This window comes from Cynoglossus semilaevis, chromosome 14 (assembly GCF_000523025.1).
Source record: "Cynoglossus semilaevis isolate Cse_v1.0 chromosome 14, Cse_v1.0, whole genome shotgun sequence".
Lineage (NCBI taxonomy): Eukaryota > Metazoa > Chordata > Actinopteri > Pleuronectiformes > Cynoglossidae > Cynoglossus > Cynoglossus semilaevis.
The window spans coordinates 11947031-11965517 of record NC_024320.1 but is presented as its reverse complement, the minus strand read 5'-3'; positions in this window follow the sequence as shown (position 1 = coordinate 11965517).

The window sequence follows — 18487 nt, the reverse complement described above, 5'->3', positions numbered from 1 at the left end:
ATTCTTTCGCAAAATAAACTCCAGCAAACCCTCTGCACATACACGCAGTATGGGCTGCAGAGGAAACCAACAACTGAAAGGTAAATACCGCTTTATCTGTCCTGTCCCAGTAACAAGCAGCTGAGCACTTTGTTTACCTCGGTGCTGAGTGAGAGTGGCTCAGGCTCTGCTGCTGTGTTGATACGCGCCTCTCATTAGCTCCCAGGCAGCCTTTACCTGCCGCTCCTCGGTGGGAACTGTCAAGTCCCATGGGTTTTTTGGTGTGAAGAGGAAGAAAAATCCTTTCTTCTTGTGCGAGAACTCCATTTCTCCTGTCTATTATCACCACCAAAGCCCTGAGATGCCCACTGTGTTTTTCTCTAGTACTACGTTTTTCACTGAAATATTTTTACGTAACTTGACATTCGCTGTTTTGTAACGCGTTCTGTGACAAACAACAAACAACGTTTCAATCAGTTCAAAGAGAGATGTGCAGTAATAGCTTGGATAAAAATAAGAGAAAATCCAAACTACAATAAAAGGATATTTCGATATCTTTGTAAAGTTGTGCTTTGCTCCAAGGCAGATAACTAATGGTTGCTTAGAGAGGTTTGATATGTTCCTCTGTGTTGGAAACCAACCAAGCACCTTCAGGTATGCCCTCAAAGAAATGTTTCAACTAAACCTTTAATCTGCTTCTCCTTCCTGGCTTTTTTCTCCTCATCCTCCACCGCTGCCAGTGCAGTTAGCCGCTCCGCTCCACTGAGCTGCTGCTGCTGCTCCCCCAGGAGGAAATTTGTGCATGCATACTGTACGTGAACTTTGGATAAGTAAATAAACAGCGGAGGAGCTGCTAGATAATTGAGCACAAGTTAAAATCAGCGAATCAGAAGAAGGGCAGAGAGAGAGGTAGAGAGAGAGAGAGAGAGACTAAAAACAAAAATATCTTCAGGCAAAAACAGGTATGATTAAAAGCACAATGATTTATGGGAAAAGCACCACCTGCCCTGACGGATATTAACATTTTTGTTATGCATAGAGCTCACCCTGAAACATGTGCCGTTAATAATGGACAAGCGCTTCACACACAGACACACAACACAGACTAAATTAAAAAAACACCTAATCCTCCACTGTACTGAAATATCACACTTCTGACGTTGTGCTGGATCTTTAACATCAGGGAGTAGCGAGTTTTTTCTTAACATTTAAAGACACCTGTCCATTTCTAAAGGTATAGCACGCAAGAATCTTCTTCAAAAACACAGAGAATAAAGTGCTGTAGTTGTTTGTAATATGTGATAGGAAATGAAACCCTCCTCTGTTTTTTGGGGTTTTATTTTCTTTTACAGCAGGGGTACCCAACCCCCGGTCCAGGGACCAGTTCCAGTCCGTAGGTCATTTGGTGCCGGGCCGCAGTGGGACACAGTGAAAAATTGTACTTCAGTTTTGCTAATTTACTTCATTCAAAAAGAATCCAGTCATTGCAAAACAATAGGACTCCAATTAGACTCCAACATTAACAGAATAAAGTCTAAAAAAAAATGTGACGATGGTGTGGTATTACCGCTCTGCAGTAACGGCTGATACCAGCCAATATATGATGTTCATATAACTACAGTATGAAAACAAAGCTGAAAAAATTATTTAGAAAAAAAATGTAATGTCTTCTTCTTGACTGTACTTTCCAATGTCATCCCTAATTTACTGACTTTATCCAAAAAAATGTACCATTTATAATGACCATTTCTGCCTGTTTAAAATCCTTCACTTCAGGTCATCTGACCTCCACCTTTATTCTATATTTCATCTCTAGGGAGCACTTTCACAGTTTCTTCTTTAACAGCTTTTGTCTTAATGGCCACAGGTTTGGTGCGACTCTGTGATATTGATGTCAATCTCTGCAAAATCTCTACAAAAGCCAGCCATGCGAATAATTAAAGTGGAAAATTCACCGTATTGTCAACTGGAAATCTTTAAGGATGAGAATTTAGCTCAATATCCAATGTGCTGCTCATTCCAAACACCAGAGTCAGCTTGTTGTGGAGGCAAGAAGTGACCAAAGAGCTGTCATGCGGTAACAAAATCTTCATCATTTACCGGAACAAACACGCAGCGATGTTTGGATTAGATCTGATCACCAGATAGGTGTTTGTGCTGCACTGAAAACACACATTATGGACTACCTAAGAGCTCAATAAGACGTGCTGTTGTGTATTGTTTGTTTTATGATTTCTGGGTTTTCATTTTATTATTATTTTTTTTAAACTGCCACAGAAAGAACAACTGCCATCCATCTACGTCCTCCATTAAATAAGTTCAGGTTGAAAAATTGTTATAATTAGCAGTTGCATAATTTTCATCATGGGCAAAATTACAGCAGGCGTTTACATACAGCCCAGAAAATCTGTAAAAAACATACACATCCGTAGAAGATAGCATGCCTATCAGTCTCATTCATATGTTCACATCGGAGAAAAGTGTGAACATTAATATTCTGCTGAATGGAAAAGTCGATGCTGAGTGTTATCTGAGTTCTAATTGAAAATGCAGTAATGCCAAGAAAAAATACTAAAATCAAACCAGGAGCCTGCACGCGTTACAACAATATCTCCACGCTGGCTAAATGATGATAAGGCTCAGGTGGCTTATATTAACCTGCGAAAATAGAGGCGGCACATTTCCTACCGTTAGAGCATCAGTGCACGTAGGCGAGCGAGGTGGCGGCTGGCGGTAATTGAATTCCGTGCCGTCATACCTTAGCTCAGCTTTGGGCTTCATTGAGATTAATTACTCAGGCAGACCCCACACATACAGCATGGAGATACCAACGGCTGTAGATGTATGGTGTCTGGGACAGCAACCTCAGCAACCTGAAGAAAGACAGGGGTGGCCAGACAAAAGAGGAAACCGCGCGAGCGCTGATGCTATCGCCCGGTGTTGTTGTGTTACGATTAATTAATTTCAAGGTGATTATACATCACTGAGTGTTCTGTGGCTTTTTTTCCCCAAGAAAAATAAAAAGAGGGGAGTGGGAGGGCGGTGGTGGGGGCAGATAAGCAAAACAATGCTTAAGGTGATATTCAAATGTTACCAGGACAGACTAATAATAAGGAAGAGTAATCTAAATATTAATTTAGGAGCATTTTGCATGGGCGTAATTCGTCTTGTACCACGACATTTGGAACAATAATATGTTGCCTGTAGCTGTGTTTGCAGCTGTGACCTGCACGCCCCGTATTTGAGTACACAGTATTTGTACTTGAGCTCTGCAGGAAGAGGAAGATTTTTCTGTTACACACACAGACAACAGAGGAAGTGGTGGCTTAATGAAATACAATAATTAAGTGACAAGATGGAGAAAGAGTCGAGTGTTTTGATATTTGACTTGAATATGACTAATGCACATTTTAAATGAAATGAAGAAAGAAACCTTCAGTGGGTGTGAGACAGCAGCTCTGACATGCTAGGATGCATGGATGGGAGACAGGGCTGTATGATAACCTGCAGGTGGCGTAGATAGAGACTTTGATATTCATTAGACTCGGACCTGAAGCCTTCCGGACCCAAGTCCGCTTCCTTAACCACCAGGCCACCACTGCCCCATATCACATAGAAGATAATAAAAATCGAACTACTGTAACTCTGTGGGTTCTTTTGAATCTGTAGCTGTGAAAATGTTCTTTATCCATACAGTAAATGACAAATAAAATGAAAAAAATATATAATTTTTTTAAACCCTTTTCAGTTTTCACCACTGTCTAAGACAGAGACATAAATAAAGATAAAATACAAATGGTTGAAAGAATACTGTCCCCTAATTTCTAAATTAAGAAATTGATCTAAAAAAAAACAGATTCAGGAAGCTATTATTTTGGATCACACAAACACATTTTTACTCTAAAATGAAAATGCACATGAGTATGACTCGGACCAGATCGAAAGATTCAGTCGTTGTTGTGCTGCTTAATTAACATTCTGTGTTTATATATATATATATATATATATCAATGTCAATATAGCTTGGTGACATTTATTCCTTCTCTCTGCGAAAGTTCGAAGTGGCATAATTGGACCAAAACGCGTTTCCGTGATCAACACGCAACCCCCTGGTGGATAGAAGGTGAAAAGAGGCAAAAAGGTAGCACTGCTCATTGTTCTGAGATTCCCTCCAGAGGTCCACAAACAGGTCTGAACTGGGAACAGGTTTTAGCAGCACCGTCACACCCCACTTTCTTTTTTACCCACAGCAACACTTGTGAGTGATAAAACAATACACACCTTTCAGCATGAAACCACACTGCAGCCAGAGGCTTACATCAGCACGGTCCCATAGGAGCAAGTGGGCTTCAATTATCACCACACACACTCACTTAAACATTTCCGCAAAACACACACACACACACAAACCTGTCTCACACACAGGATGCACTCACTTTTCATAGCCGCTGACACCACCGAGTTAGTGGAGGAAACAAACGTATGTCACAACGTAACAAATCTGAATCTTCCTCTCACGTGACGTGAAGTTTATATTCAGACACGAGTCGAAGAAGGAGTCTAGAACAGAAGTAGATTTGACGGCATGTAATAAATATATTGTATGAATTACATGTGAGCCCTGGTTCACCAAAGTCCTTGTAGAAATACTGTAATTACAATGATTTCTGTGGAAAAATGAATCAAACTGATTTGGAAGAAACTTCCTGGAGGTTTCTCATTTTGCAAGGTGACTGGTAACTGGGTTGTGTGTCAGGGTTTGGTATAAAAGGAGCATCCAGATCTGGAGTTCTGGAGCATCGGTGGGTCGGTCAGGTTTCATACAGTCTATTATTGTATTCTGGGTGAATATAGGCCACTGTGAAAACTGGAGTCAGATTAAAGAGCAGATTAGTCTCAAACACACGTGCCTTTTATCCTAACATGTTAAACCACCTCAACAGGAATGAGCACTGATCACACACCGGATAATACATAATCCTAAATAATTAAACTCAGAACATGGTGTAAAACTGGTCAACTACACAGCAGGAGAAAATCAAGCAGCACCCATGCAATAAAAATGTATAGATCTGCAGTGTACGTTCACCGTAATCCTCCAAAAAAAAAAAAAAAAAAAAAAAGAAATCAGTTCATGCCTTAGGTGTCTGTACAGAAGAAAGCACCACCATGTAAACAGAAGCTCATTAAGGCAGCTGCAGGAGTCCATGTACACAAACGTCTGGCTGAGAACACAGAGAGGTCCACCTTGTTCGTCAATATTCTTTGTGGTATGTAGGCGTCCGATTGCAGATACCTCCCTGCTCCGGTCCCTTGCTGAAGGGGATCACTTTCATAGCTAATCGACAATATTGACAAATATCATATGCTATGAGATCCTATTAGAGGAGCTGCAGTTAACTCTTTGTAAGCTCTGGGTGATAACTTTAAAAACAAGTGTTTGTCTGTAGGTGCGAGCGCTCGACTTATGAATCCATAAATGTTTACTATGTCAAGACCAACAGACAAATCATCATGAAGGAAGATTAAAGCACTTGGTCACATGGAAAGGGCCAGAAGTATGTAATATCTCTGTGTTCAGCTGCAGTGATGCTGCCCTCTGCTTTTGTTTTCTCTTTTTTCTTTGTGTGAACTGATATCAGTGCGAGAGTGGAATTCTTTACTAACGGAAAGTATACCCAGTAGGTGGCAGTAGTGCAAGTTAAAGAATGCAAACTAAAGTGGAAACAAAATAAACAAACAAAAAAAAAGATATAGTATTAACCCGTCCAGCCAAGTTGCCACTAAACACAAGGCACAGTGTATTTCCATTGATTCCACTGTGCATTCAAGTATGTCATTAATATTTGTACAGACTGAGGGAGCTTTAAATACCATCTCAACTCCCAGCAACCTCAGTCGTACTCCAAGCTGCGGTCAGACCAGCCTCACCAACACAGAGCAGTAAGTCTACGACTGACAGACTGACTGACACAGTCGTCAAATGGACTGCACGTTCTAAAGGCCAATGTCAAGATGCACAGTAAGGACCAGCTCTATGAATGAATATTCTATAGTATTATTTTACATATTTTCTTTCACCGTTTTCCTTAATGTATTTTTCCATCATGTATCATCACAAAAAACAGGTTGTGAGACATGAACAGCTACCTACTGTCTTTCATATGGGATTTTTTTTTTATAATACGGAATGTTGATTAATCATGATTAATCATAAAAGAAATGATCATTATCATTAACAATATTTTGAGCTGTAGGGAGTGTTATCTTGACAATGAAATACATTTCTGATTCAAATCCTTATTTACTGTAGAAAAAACAGTTTTAAAAGACACACATATTTATGTAAATATATAAATATATAAATATAAAGCACATTTATCCAGTAAAATCAGTCAATTCTGTATGTTGTTTGCCTTACAAAAATGATCTGTGTGATCTACTCTGAATTATTCATGTCTTGTAGCACTGACTGCATGCTCAGTCAGTTATAGTGTTCCGTATAGTAATGTGGGGAATATAATTGACTGGTTGGCAAAGGCATGTGTTAACACGTTGACAATAGATAGACAGTATCACAAAAAAAAAAAAAAAAAAACTATACTAATGGGCTTACAAAACGGCTCCACTCCAAGGGGTGCATACATATTTATGCCCATGTCCTCTTTCATGTGTTTCTGCAAATCTTATCTCACACATCTCCTCTCAGCTGCTCACGGGCTGAGAAGCTCTTTGTATTAACACAGACTTGCACCGTTCAGGCTCCATTTGGTCTTTTGGAGCCGGTACCATCTCATATCAGGGCACAATTTGACCGTGAAGAAAAAGGGGATTAGACCTGCAAAAGTGTGACCTGCTCTGCATCTGACCTGCCAAATCAGTTGACTTATATTCATATCTCACCCTCTCTCCCCACTTCCTCGCACATCCCCTGCCCACTCTCCCCTGGGTCAGCGCAGATAACCTGAGATGAGGGTGAAAAAGAAAGGAGAGGAGCAGCCATGCAGGTCCAGTATGGTACAGTTGGTGCTCGTGGGGGCCCAAAGCAAAGCCAGGTTCTCTGTTTTCCCTGCTAAATCAATAAAGCAGGGTGGGGGGGCTCTGGGGTACCCTGACTAGCCATCTGGACTGAAATCCAGGGGCTCAGGTTGTCCCCTAGGCTCCCCCCGCCTTCCAACCCATGCACACAAGGACCTGGCACTAAGTTAATCGTCCTGCCTTCCCCTTTCCCAACCCTCCCCCTCCCCCAATGGTCTCACCCTCCTTCATCATCCTCCTGCCTTCTGTCCCTCTCCGTACACCTTCCATCTAATCTGGCCGGCTGCGACTCAAATGTCAGGCCACCTGGGAAAGGCAGCTGTTGGACTGCAACGGGAGCTGCCACGGTGGATCTGGACGGGCCTCGGCGCACGCTGCCCTGTGGTGCTCCTCCTGACGGACTACGTCCATTTTCTCAGAAACTGTTACAGGGAAAACTTTTCTGTTTTTTATTGTGAAATATTTGGAAGAGGCCATATTAGGTCAAATAAACAGAGCATCAAATTTGTACGCTGTAGAGTAACCAAAAGTGTAATACCTACATAAACACTACGCAGGATATCAGCATGTCTCTGTCCAGCTAACAGCAAGTGTGTTTTTTATCACATAATTATTCTGATTCATCAGCTGTAATTGGTACCACTATTATCTTCCTCCTCCCCAGCACCATCATCATCCTCATCATCCGCTGGCTCATTCACAATGTGCAGCACAGCAGGTTATAAATCTCCAAGTGAAGTACAAATTACAGCAGGTACAGACGTCTGTCATTTTCCTGTGGAGGAAGGAAGGAGGGCCAGCAAATGGAGAGGAGCGATTTTAATCAATGCATCACCAAATAAAGATCCATCTGGATCCACTGAAAGAAGGAGGAGGCGGGGGTGTAGGGGGAGACAGGGGAAGAGGGAGTTGCAGCTTTTGACATCAATGTGTGGCCATTGATTGTGCGTCCCATTACCAGTATATGATACAATCTAAGAAGGAGGAGAAGAGAAGAGGAGAAATGCAGCAAACGGGCAATCCAGCCATCCATCCATCCATCCAATGGGGAAGACACCGCACCCCCCCACCCCTTCCCCAATCATTCAGTGATGATTTGGGAAGGATTCCAAACATGAACACAGAGCAACACTCAGGAGAAAACGCTGAGATTTGTTTGGAGGGGATTTAAAAAAAAAAAAACAACAAGAGGAAGGAGTGAGATAGAGAAAAGAAAGAGAAGAAAACACACCGACAAGGAAATACTCGGTCCGCTCCATGGGGAAATAGGAGCAGAAAGGTAGCAATCAATATTGAAACACAGAAATTAAGCATTTAAATCGGTAATTAGGGAGCAGGCACGTTTTTTCACACCTGTACGCCACCAAGGCTGCCAACCCCGGCGCATCTGTTTCTCTCCACCTGCCAGACACCTGGTATCATTTCAATGGAGCTTGATTGCATTCAAACGCCAAAGACTCTTTTAAGCTTCTCAGTGAACCCCCCCCCTCCCACCTCCCACCCTCCTCTTTCTCTTCTGCCCCTGCTCAAACATCCCCCTCCTCCTTGTATTATTTTGTATTTATTTGTATCTGTTCATTCCAATGCAGGTGCCTCGCAGTAATACTCAAGTGTGCCATACATGAGTGATTCTTTTATGCCTCAATTCCTGCATTTGTCATTTTGGCAAAAGCGAGAGGATTAGAGGTTTGCGTGTGTACCTCCCTTTTTAGCCTCTTCTCCCCTTTCTTTTTTTCCCCTCTGTCTTTTCTTCTGCACATTTTTCTCTTAACAACATCCTTCCCTACAATTTGCATAACAAATTCTTTAACCCTAAGGTGGTCAAAGAGGACAGTTAAATCCTCTCTGCTTGACTTGATCTGTGTATGCATTAGACTTTTGATCTTTGACTGAGCTCCATCACAGCAGATAAAACTGCGCCGAAATGTAAAAGATATTTTTACTGAATTTGATTATTTTTTCCTTTGTTACTTTTTCTTAAATTACGACATCATTCCTTCTCTATTCAATTTGAAGAAATAAACATTCTTGCAGATTTGATAAGCTTCTAAAATTGCAATTAACAGTATAATTCCCAGCATTCCCTGGTGAAGACACTTTCTCCCTGTTAAACTCTAACACTGATGGTTTAAATTGAAGGTCAAGAGTTCAAGGTTCAGGACTAGGTAATAAACAATGTAAACAACATTCTTGCTTGCAACGACCAAGGCATTTTAGGAGGTTCCTTTTGTATTCACACTTGACACAGAACCCCATTTAAATTCTAATTGAAGAACCTTCCAGAGTGTTGTTCTAATGACTTTCTTAATTTTTTTATTTTTTATTTTTTGCACTAATGTTATACAAACGCTGTAATAGACCTGGATGTAATGTGAATACACATTACTTGGGTCAAACATCAAATACCATAGGTGATACTATTTTTATATTCAGGTATTTTTTCCAGCCACTCCACACACTGACTCAACCACTGACCAAAAGTGTGACAAACGTAACCTCTTATTCAATCATCTTATTTAAACACTAAAAAAAGGGGAAAGTTACCTTTGGAATGGCTACTCCAAATTCTATTGACATGTTTGGCCAGTTGCTAAGCAATGTGATGCTTCATTTACATATGAGAATATTATGCTTCATAAACCTCAGGTAATGCCATTACTTCCAAGAATGAAGGCGCAGCGTTGCAAATTAGGTTTTCATTTGTGTGCTTATTTTATTTGGATTCGCAATGCCCGACATCAACCCCAGCCACCTGAGTCACCCCTGACCACCCTCACCCCCACCTCTTCCCTACTTTCTCCCACCACAGAAAATTCAGAAAGTCAACCAGGGATGTCAGATGAAACTTGGCCGCCGGCTGCACCATGTGCAACTGTAGCAAATTTCCAGAATTCCCTCACCTTCCCCCTGTACACCCCATCCCTGGAAACTAATGGGATCATTCTGATTCAGTTACGGAGATTCAACAGTTAGAGAGCTGCCATCTGGGTTTCTGTTAACCTGAGTCAGATGTGAGCCTGTCGCTACTGCAAGGTACAGCAGCTTGGTTAATGATTCTTAATCTTTTCTTTAATTAAATTGTGCAGCCAACCTTAAAAATCTATCTTAATGCAAATGAGGAACTCCTTTTTTTGGCATTTGCTTACCGTAATGCACTAATAAGGTTAATTTAATAAAAATCTGTTCCAGTTTTTAGAGATAATTGCATGTTTTCTTGATGTACTTTGTACAGAGCAGGCAGAAAATGTTTGTTTGTGGAAATGGCGAGGGGAGGGAGAAGGAGCCCCCAGGATGAGCCGGGGGGAGATAGACCTGCCATGGATAATAGTATCCTTGTGAACTGAAAATCCATTTGGCCCCACAGCGGTGCGCCACTTCAATCCACACTAACGATGCATGTCACACAATAAAGGAGGTAAATGTGTGTTCGACATAAAGGTGCAGGTCAGGAGCCAGTGCTTCCCATAGAGCTTCAGGCCGTAAAAAAAAATAAACGACTTTGAATACAGTTTTTTAAAGAAATGTTATTCTTACTTTCTCAAATGCCACTCCTACTTTCATACATTACTGAGAAAATAAGATCACCATACTTGCTTTGTTTGCTGAAATACTTAACTACGGAAAATATTATTAAGGACAGGGACTTCCCCAAAGAAGGTAAACGAGGTATCACACCAGAACGACCTGGGTCTGTAGGTCTCTATGACACACAGTATGTGGAAGCTCAGGGTAATTTAAAAAATGCAGGTTTTAATGAAATATTCACAGACCACATGCTTAAGGTACCAAACCCAATCTGAATCTGTTTAATTATTTATAAATACAGCACAAGTGATGCCTGATACTTCCAGCGTGGAACACCGCGCCCCGAGCTCCGTGGCTCTAAATTAACGTTGCTTACCAGTCCTCCAAATAAACTGGAAATATACCCAGCATGCTTTTCACGCACTGAGGCAAGGAAAGGTAAATTATGTCTCTAATTACATTCGAACCCATGCTGTAGTCAGATTTTTCAACCCCCTGAATATTGCTTAATGCAAAGGAAGAGGAAGTTGTGTCTTTGCTGTTTCCTCATCCAAGGATTAAACCCTCGCAAAACATAACATTAATGAATAATTAAAATACAGGTTGGTGTGAAAACATTTTTTTGTCCTTTTTGACTGCCGTACTTTGGTGAAGGGAAGAGGGCTCTTCACAGTTGTAATTCGTCAAACTTGCATCACCAGTACTCCGTCTGCTTCGTGTCACATTCAACTACAATTACACTTTAAGAACCAGTCCATGCCCATGGCATAGTATGCTTATTAGCAAAAGGAACAGGCCGGTAGTACTTTTTTTTTTCCGTCTATTAAAAACACAGACATAAAGTCAGCGAAGACCGAAGTTCGCAGCATGCCAAATACTGCAGCAGGCCTAAAAAAACATTAATTAGATTACATTAGCTGCAAAGGCTTAAAGGGGATTAATGTTGAGTAACGTGTGCACTCAGAAGCAAAAGATAGTGTACCTGCATGTGCTTCAAACCTGATTAGCTCTCACGGCAGTGAGCTGTGAGGAGTTTGATGGCTCACATCCTCCTGTCTACCTGGCAGTTTACGAGTAATCTCTCCATTGTGCTTATGGGAAAACGGTAGATTTAGACATTGATGCGTTCTTCTCAGCTGTCTGCAGAAAAACACACACGTACAGCATCTCTTTCCCCCCCCTATTCCTGTCTGTTACTGGTTCTGCCTCCTCTGATGTTCCTGGCAGCAGCGTATCCAAAAGGTGTGTGTGTGCGTGAGTGTTTTTGTGTACGACACACATATTTTCAAAGCGGATTGTAATAGGTGAATCACTGCAGCGTATCCCTGTATCCTCCCTGGCGGCGGCCTGCTCTGGCAGTGGAAGCAGGAGGCTCGTGTCAGGAGACGGGAGCTGGTGTAAAGCATGTCGGAGGCTCCTCGTCATTGTTGGCGTTGTCCAGGGCGACAGCTCTCCAGCGGATGGAAGAAGACATCCGTCAACGTCTGCTTGGTGTTTGTTTCTTTTGGCAGCAGGGAATTTGGATGGCGCAGTCAAGCGCCTGTTAATTTTCAAGTCAAAAAAAATCCCTTTCATAAATAAAAAGGTTAGAAACAGGTGGTAGGAGCCTAGAGTTCAGGAAAATCAACCCACTCCCACACTTCACTCAGTCGGATGGTGAAAATATTATTAGACCACAAGTTATAAGGTGCAATCCACATGATAACTTGAAGCCACTGATGTCAGACAAGCTCACTAACAAGTCTGACAATTGAAAGTGGAGGTGAGCCTCTGGGGAGGTGAAGGAGAGAATGAAAAGGGCCTGTTGGCTAAGTAAGCTCTCTCCCACCTGCCACACATGCAGTGAGGAAGAGCAGCATACACAGCAATGCTCTCGCTCCTCTTCCTTCTCTTCCTTTAACAGTGAATAAAATTGACTCACTCGTGGTGTGGCACGCAAAGGTGCGGAAGCCGGTAGCATCACCTAAGCGGAGGCGTGCTGATCACACATTGGTTTAATGAGCTTCTAAGAAGGTCTAAAATAGCAGACCCCCCTCCCTCATCCTCCCTCAGTTCTCCTCTACCTATATCCATCTCCCCTAACCCCCCTCGGTGCCTTGTCAGGCGAAGACTCACTCATTTGCGGTTCCGGCTGTCATCCAGAGGAAAGGGGTGAAGTGGAGAGAAGGTGCCGGTTAAGTTGATAAAGTAAAGTTCGGATTCAAAGAAGAAGGAAGGATAAACAACAATGAACACAGCTCTCTGGTATTTATGTTGCTGCAGAAAAAAATGAAGCTAACATCTAATGTTTCCAAAAAAATATTAAAAACATAAAGTACAGCTTAATATTAGTTAATGTCTTGATTGATTGTATAATATTAAACAGAGGCAACATTGATAACAGTAACATTGTGGCAGGTTGACTGGGTTAGGTACCAACTGGAACAGTTACTACCAGAGGCTAGCATTGGAGCTGGGAAAGTTAATGAACTAAAATCAATCTTTAAAATTCAAGGACAAAGAAATGCTCCTGTATGTGGATGATCTTTAAACCTTCAGCTAGTGTTTCTTTAGAAACTACCATGGTATTCTACTAGCCATACACAGAGGACTAGGCAAGCAATTCAAAAATATGCAGAGCCCCAGTGCATCTTTGAAAATAGGACACACAATAATGTGACTATCAAAGAAATATAAACAAAAATGTTATCTGCTCAGCCTTGCTCTTGTTTTTACAACCTTGAAAAAATCGAAACATTTCTCACTTTTAAGAAAGTATTTATCAGCCATAAGAAGCAAAACTACACGCGTCCCATTTTTTGGAATTGTCAGTCTGTCATATACACCTGTTAAAGTTGAGGACAGACACATGATAAAAACTGCTGGCAACCAACACCACTGTTAGACAGCACCCTAAGTAATTGCTCTGGGTTTATTCTATTCATGAATGTTGGTTTTAAAACTATAAATAACTAATTAACTGATTGCATACAATTAAGTGTTGACATTTGAGGAATAGTAGCTCATAATGCCTTAGTAAAATACAACCAGGAAAATAGGTACAATTTTCATTATTATCCAAACCTTCCTGCAGCCCTATTACTTTAGGGAAATAAGGTGAGTGTGTTCTCCCCTGTGCAGCAGATTATTGGTAGGGACTGTACTAATCAAGTCTACAAGCACATGAAAACTGTTTACAACAACAGGGACTTAAATACATTTTGGAATAACATATATTACTACTAGGCTGTCAATAATTAATCTAGGAATACCTGCTCCCAACACGGCTAATCTTCTTAGGGATTATGCTGCAGGAAAACGCAGTGGCGGCTATGACAGGTGTTCCTGCATTAGCATGTATTAAAAACAGATTATATGGCAGTTGCTCTCATTTCTGCAGTGACATGGAAGAAAATGTTGTTGGCGCTGAAGCCGTTGCACACACATACGCCTCAAAACTGCGTGACAAACCGCCCTGGTAATCATGGGCAGCTGTTACCTACAGGGTTTTTTTATTCTGCTTTTGTTTAGACCTTTACTGAGCTTGGTGTAGCAGTGTCCTGCTCTGCATTTACAAACATACACACTTAAAGATGAGCAATTTATTAGGGGGAGGGGCCTGAGTACTGAGATTACACAGGTGTCTCGTAGTACTACTGTTACAAATTTTATAAAATTAAAAATGTATTCTGGAGAAACCCAACATGTGAAAAGCATCTTTACCTGCATGTTTCATTTGTATAATTTTCACTTTTCTTCTTCTTGCAGCATCTCTGTGCCATAAAATGTTCAGATTACAGAGCTGAAAGGATTTGTAGTCATTAAGACCTAACATTCAATTCCTGCAACAAAAATCAGCCCACATACAGTAAGTCTTGATCTGCTCCTTAGCCCCGCCACACACTTCCCCCAGCTGCAGTAATGGCTGGCAGGTCACACATGCACACTGGGAAAAAAGGAAGTGCTAACGTTCAGTCACAGATGCAAGTGTATGTAATGAGGCCCAGTAAGGAGACGCCATAATATCCCTGCTAATAAGGTATAATCGTCTCATTGTAATCAGGTTATGTGCAATTTATGGGGGTAAGGGGAAGGATCCTTTTGACTTGAGACAGTCTCTGAGTGAGTGTCATTAAAGGGCTCGGGGGTGGAGAGAGAGGGGAGGGGGGCGGGGGGCAAAGAGACATAAACAGTGTATTTGAGTGTGGAACTCAATGAGTTGACGAAACTTGACTCTACTTCAGCCCAAAGACCTAAATGTGGAGTATGTAAGGTAGAAAAATCAACCTTAGAAGCAGAAAAAAACAACACCCTCAGTTATTTTAATGGGTCACAGAATGTTTATGCTGCTGTTTTTATTAGCAGAGATGCAACCCTGTGACCGCAGGATTGGCTTAGGCTAGTCAAGTCTTGAAAAACAATATACTGCACCTGACTAGATTTAATACAATACCGATAATAAATGCAAATAAATACCACTATATCTAATCGTTCAAATCTGGTTAACTTACTTTCAGTCACAGTCATAGTTGGAGATAAAACATTTAAATCCTACACAAGTTAAATACACCAGTTAGTGAGTGTCAGGCCATTTGCTCTTCTGCCATACATCAAAGCCTGCAGCAGAAAAAACATCGCCTGATTTCCCATAAGACAAACACACCTTACTGTAGCAGAGATCATTTTTCTTTTATGCCATTGTCTTCATGTCATAGGATAATGATCACATTCCTGCCTGAAACACCCACCTACCGGCGATCTGACACCGTTCCTTTGATGCCCATTGCGTACGTGCTTGATGTGCCTGGAACATATTACGGCTGCTGGAGTCAAACCTGTCTGCAGTTGCACCAATAAAAGCTCTTTCTTGTTTGGCCCGGTCAACATTCGACTGCACCAATTACATAATGTGAAAGAAAGTCAACGGGGTCGTCTTCAGCAGACTCACCGACACCCTCTTTGAACTTCGCCTGACTTCAAAGGACTTCGCAGAGTGATTGCGGGAGAACACACCTTGTAGCAACGCCAAAAAGGAATAAAAAAGAGTGAACTCCGATGGCTGCAGAGTGCAAAACACAATTTAAAAGTGTGTAATACTCAAGTTTGAGACATTCTTACGCTTAATTTAACTGAGAATTTTCATTGACACCATCACCTTTGATTTTTACATTAAAGGCAACAGTTGATAATATGATAATACAGTACAGATGAGAAAGTGACTTTTCAATACCAATACCAAAAAGTACCAATTCCCAGGATAGAGAAATGATTACTGATATTATACTGTAGACCATTGAAGCAGCTGCCTAACCTTTCACTTTGAACTGAATTAATTAGATCAGTCCTTGTTATCAGCCGGTTAATTGTTTAAAAAAACACAAATCTTGGCTCAACAACCTTTTACCCCAAAACCACAGATCTGTGGCTCAGGTTTCCTGAATTACAGGTGGTAACAGCCGATACTTGACAAACTCTGCCTTGTATTCTTTGTCTTTATATTCCAACAAAGTAAGTCACCGTAACATACTTTATGACAAATATTGCACTATTCCAAACTGTCTTTTAAACTTTGAATATCCTTCAAATCAACAAGTCTGACTACCAACGAAATGGATTCATTAAATTGGCTGATAAAAAAGTTGTTTCATACATGTTGTGTTAAAGACAAAAAGTTGCAAAAGAGCCAGACGTCATTTCACATAACTCTACCGCTGGAGGAGCAGTTGATCAGTGGAGCATTGTAGTATCGAAGTTGGCGGTCTGGTGGAGTCTGAGTGGGTGAGCACCGTGCTGAGACAGCTCATCAATCAGCCCTTCGAACACCTTTCCCCCTTTTCCTCCCGTAAGTGCTCTACGATCCACAGCAGCTGCCAGGAGTCCGCAGGAAGCCACCGGGTGAGGATTCAGCAAACCTATTTTTTCCTTTTAATTTGAGCAATTGCTGCAAGTATTGATTGAACGAGAGCACAATGCAGTTACAGGAGAGGTGGAGTGAGAAGCAGGGGGCTGAGCGGGGAGGGCTCTGGCCGCTGTTAATGCAGCTCCAACAGGGGGATCAAACGCTCCCTCTTGTTTTAAACGCTCCTTCACCCTGGCTGCACAAGGCAACAGTGCCGCCTGGTCGATGGTGCTGATTAAACGGCACATGTCCTGGTCATCAATATTATATACACGCTACTGTTGAGACAAAATGTCCGAGTCAAACCGCTGGTGGAGTAGATGTGTACATGCACAAGTGTTGAGTAGTGACATTCTGTGCAGTAGTGGCTGAAACTTGTAACGGCGCTGCCAAAATAAGAAACTATAAAATTGCAGTCGTCTCGTTGAACAGCATGAGTTTGTTACAATTAGTTTTGTTCAGCCATCAGAATAAAATGAATTTAAAAGTTTACCTGGAAAACTTAGGGGAAATAGTTTGTGCTCATAAAAAGCCAAACTGGTGCAATTGGGACAATCACGGTTCGAAAACGGACACTGACCACTCTGGGTATATATGGCACAGAGCTCTGTTGTTCTGTGGAGCAGTACAGCTTCTATTGATTTTAATTTGTTCCCTATTTGAAGCGCACATACTGAATGGAAAACAAACAAAATATATAAAGAAAGAAATGAACAAGTGTGTTTAGTCAACCCAACCGTTCCCTCGTTCTATGGATTTTTACATCAGCTCTTCATCCTTTCAGCTGCATTAATGCCCCCTAGTGGGCAGGTATTCCACCAGTAAGTCTTTTCACCCAAAAATGGTCTGGTTGTTATGCAAAAGAAAGGTAAAAAAAAAGTCACCACTAATACACAAGGCACCACTGTTGTCCTTTAAACAAAATATATATATATATATGAACAAGAGAGACATGCTACTGGAGCAGGGGGCGCTGCACTGTTTGTGGTGAACTTTTAGCAGTACAAGAAAAATTGTAAATAGTGACTGAGAACAACAAGGTGAACATTGATGAACATTCAGTAGGACGGAGCACTGTTGTCACATGGACCTCTTTAGAGGAGACAGTTTTGAAAGCAGAGCTGTTTCCCCCTCTCTACCACATCACCAAATCCCAGGGAGCACAGTCTCGTCTGGGTGGTTTGTGTAAATGCAGTTTTTAGCCCACAATGATCTGCCCTATGTCCAGTGGCTGTGGCTGACGTCTCTAATTTTGACGTTTTTGTTAATAAAAGAAACATATTAGTGGGTAATCCTCTCAGTTGTCTCTTACTCTACGAGTCTTGACAGGTAGAGATACTGCACATCAAAACATTCTAGCCACCCAAAAAAACAACTTTTTCACGAATCCCATTTTTCTGTGAACCTAAATAACTGCTCTGTATTTGCCTTCCATGTTGTGTCTCAATCCTTTTTCACTCTGATGGATAGACTTTAGAATTATTTACCAAACCCTGATTGTGTTACAAACCTGAACTGATGATGCACACTCAGTGCAGTGGCAGTTTCAGGAAATTGCAATCTGAGCACTTACAGCACAATAGAGATGTTCAGATTTTTGATTAATTTATGACTGTAAGTCTACAAAGTGTAACAGCAGAAGATGAATCTGCAGTTGCAGACGGAACTGCTCTACTTCAGCGACAACAATCACCAAAAAAAAAAAAAAAATCTCTCGACTTACACACACACACACACACACATGTGCGAGTGTTACAGTCGATAGCGCTACCGCATGATAATCGATTGCCATTTGTAACAGCAGGATAGGCAGAGGGGTCCGATCAGTGCAAATTATTGTCACTGCACGCTGTCGTGCTGTGCAGTCAGCCAGTCGGCATAGCGGAGCAAAGATAAATGACAAAGGAGTTACAGGAGCAAGATAGCAGTTAGTCATACCTGGTAGTGCGGGGGGATTCGACAGGGGAGCGCACATCAATACCCCAGCAGAGAGGAGAGGGTGGGGGGTGGAGGAGGAGGGGGAGGGGGAGGGATGAAAGGAGCGAAAAGGACCAGGGACAGATTGAA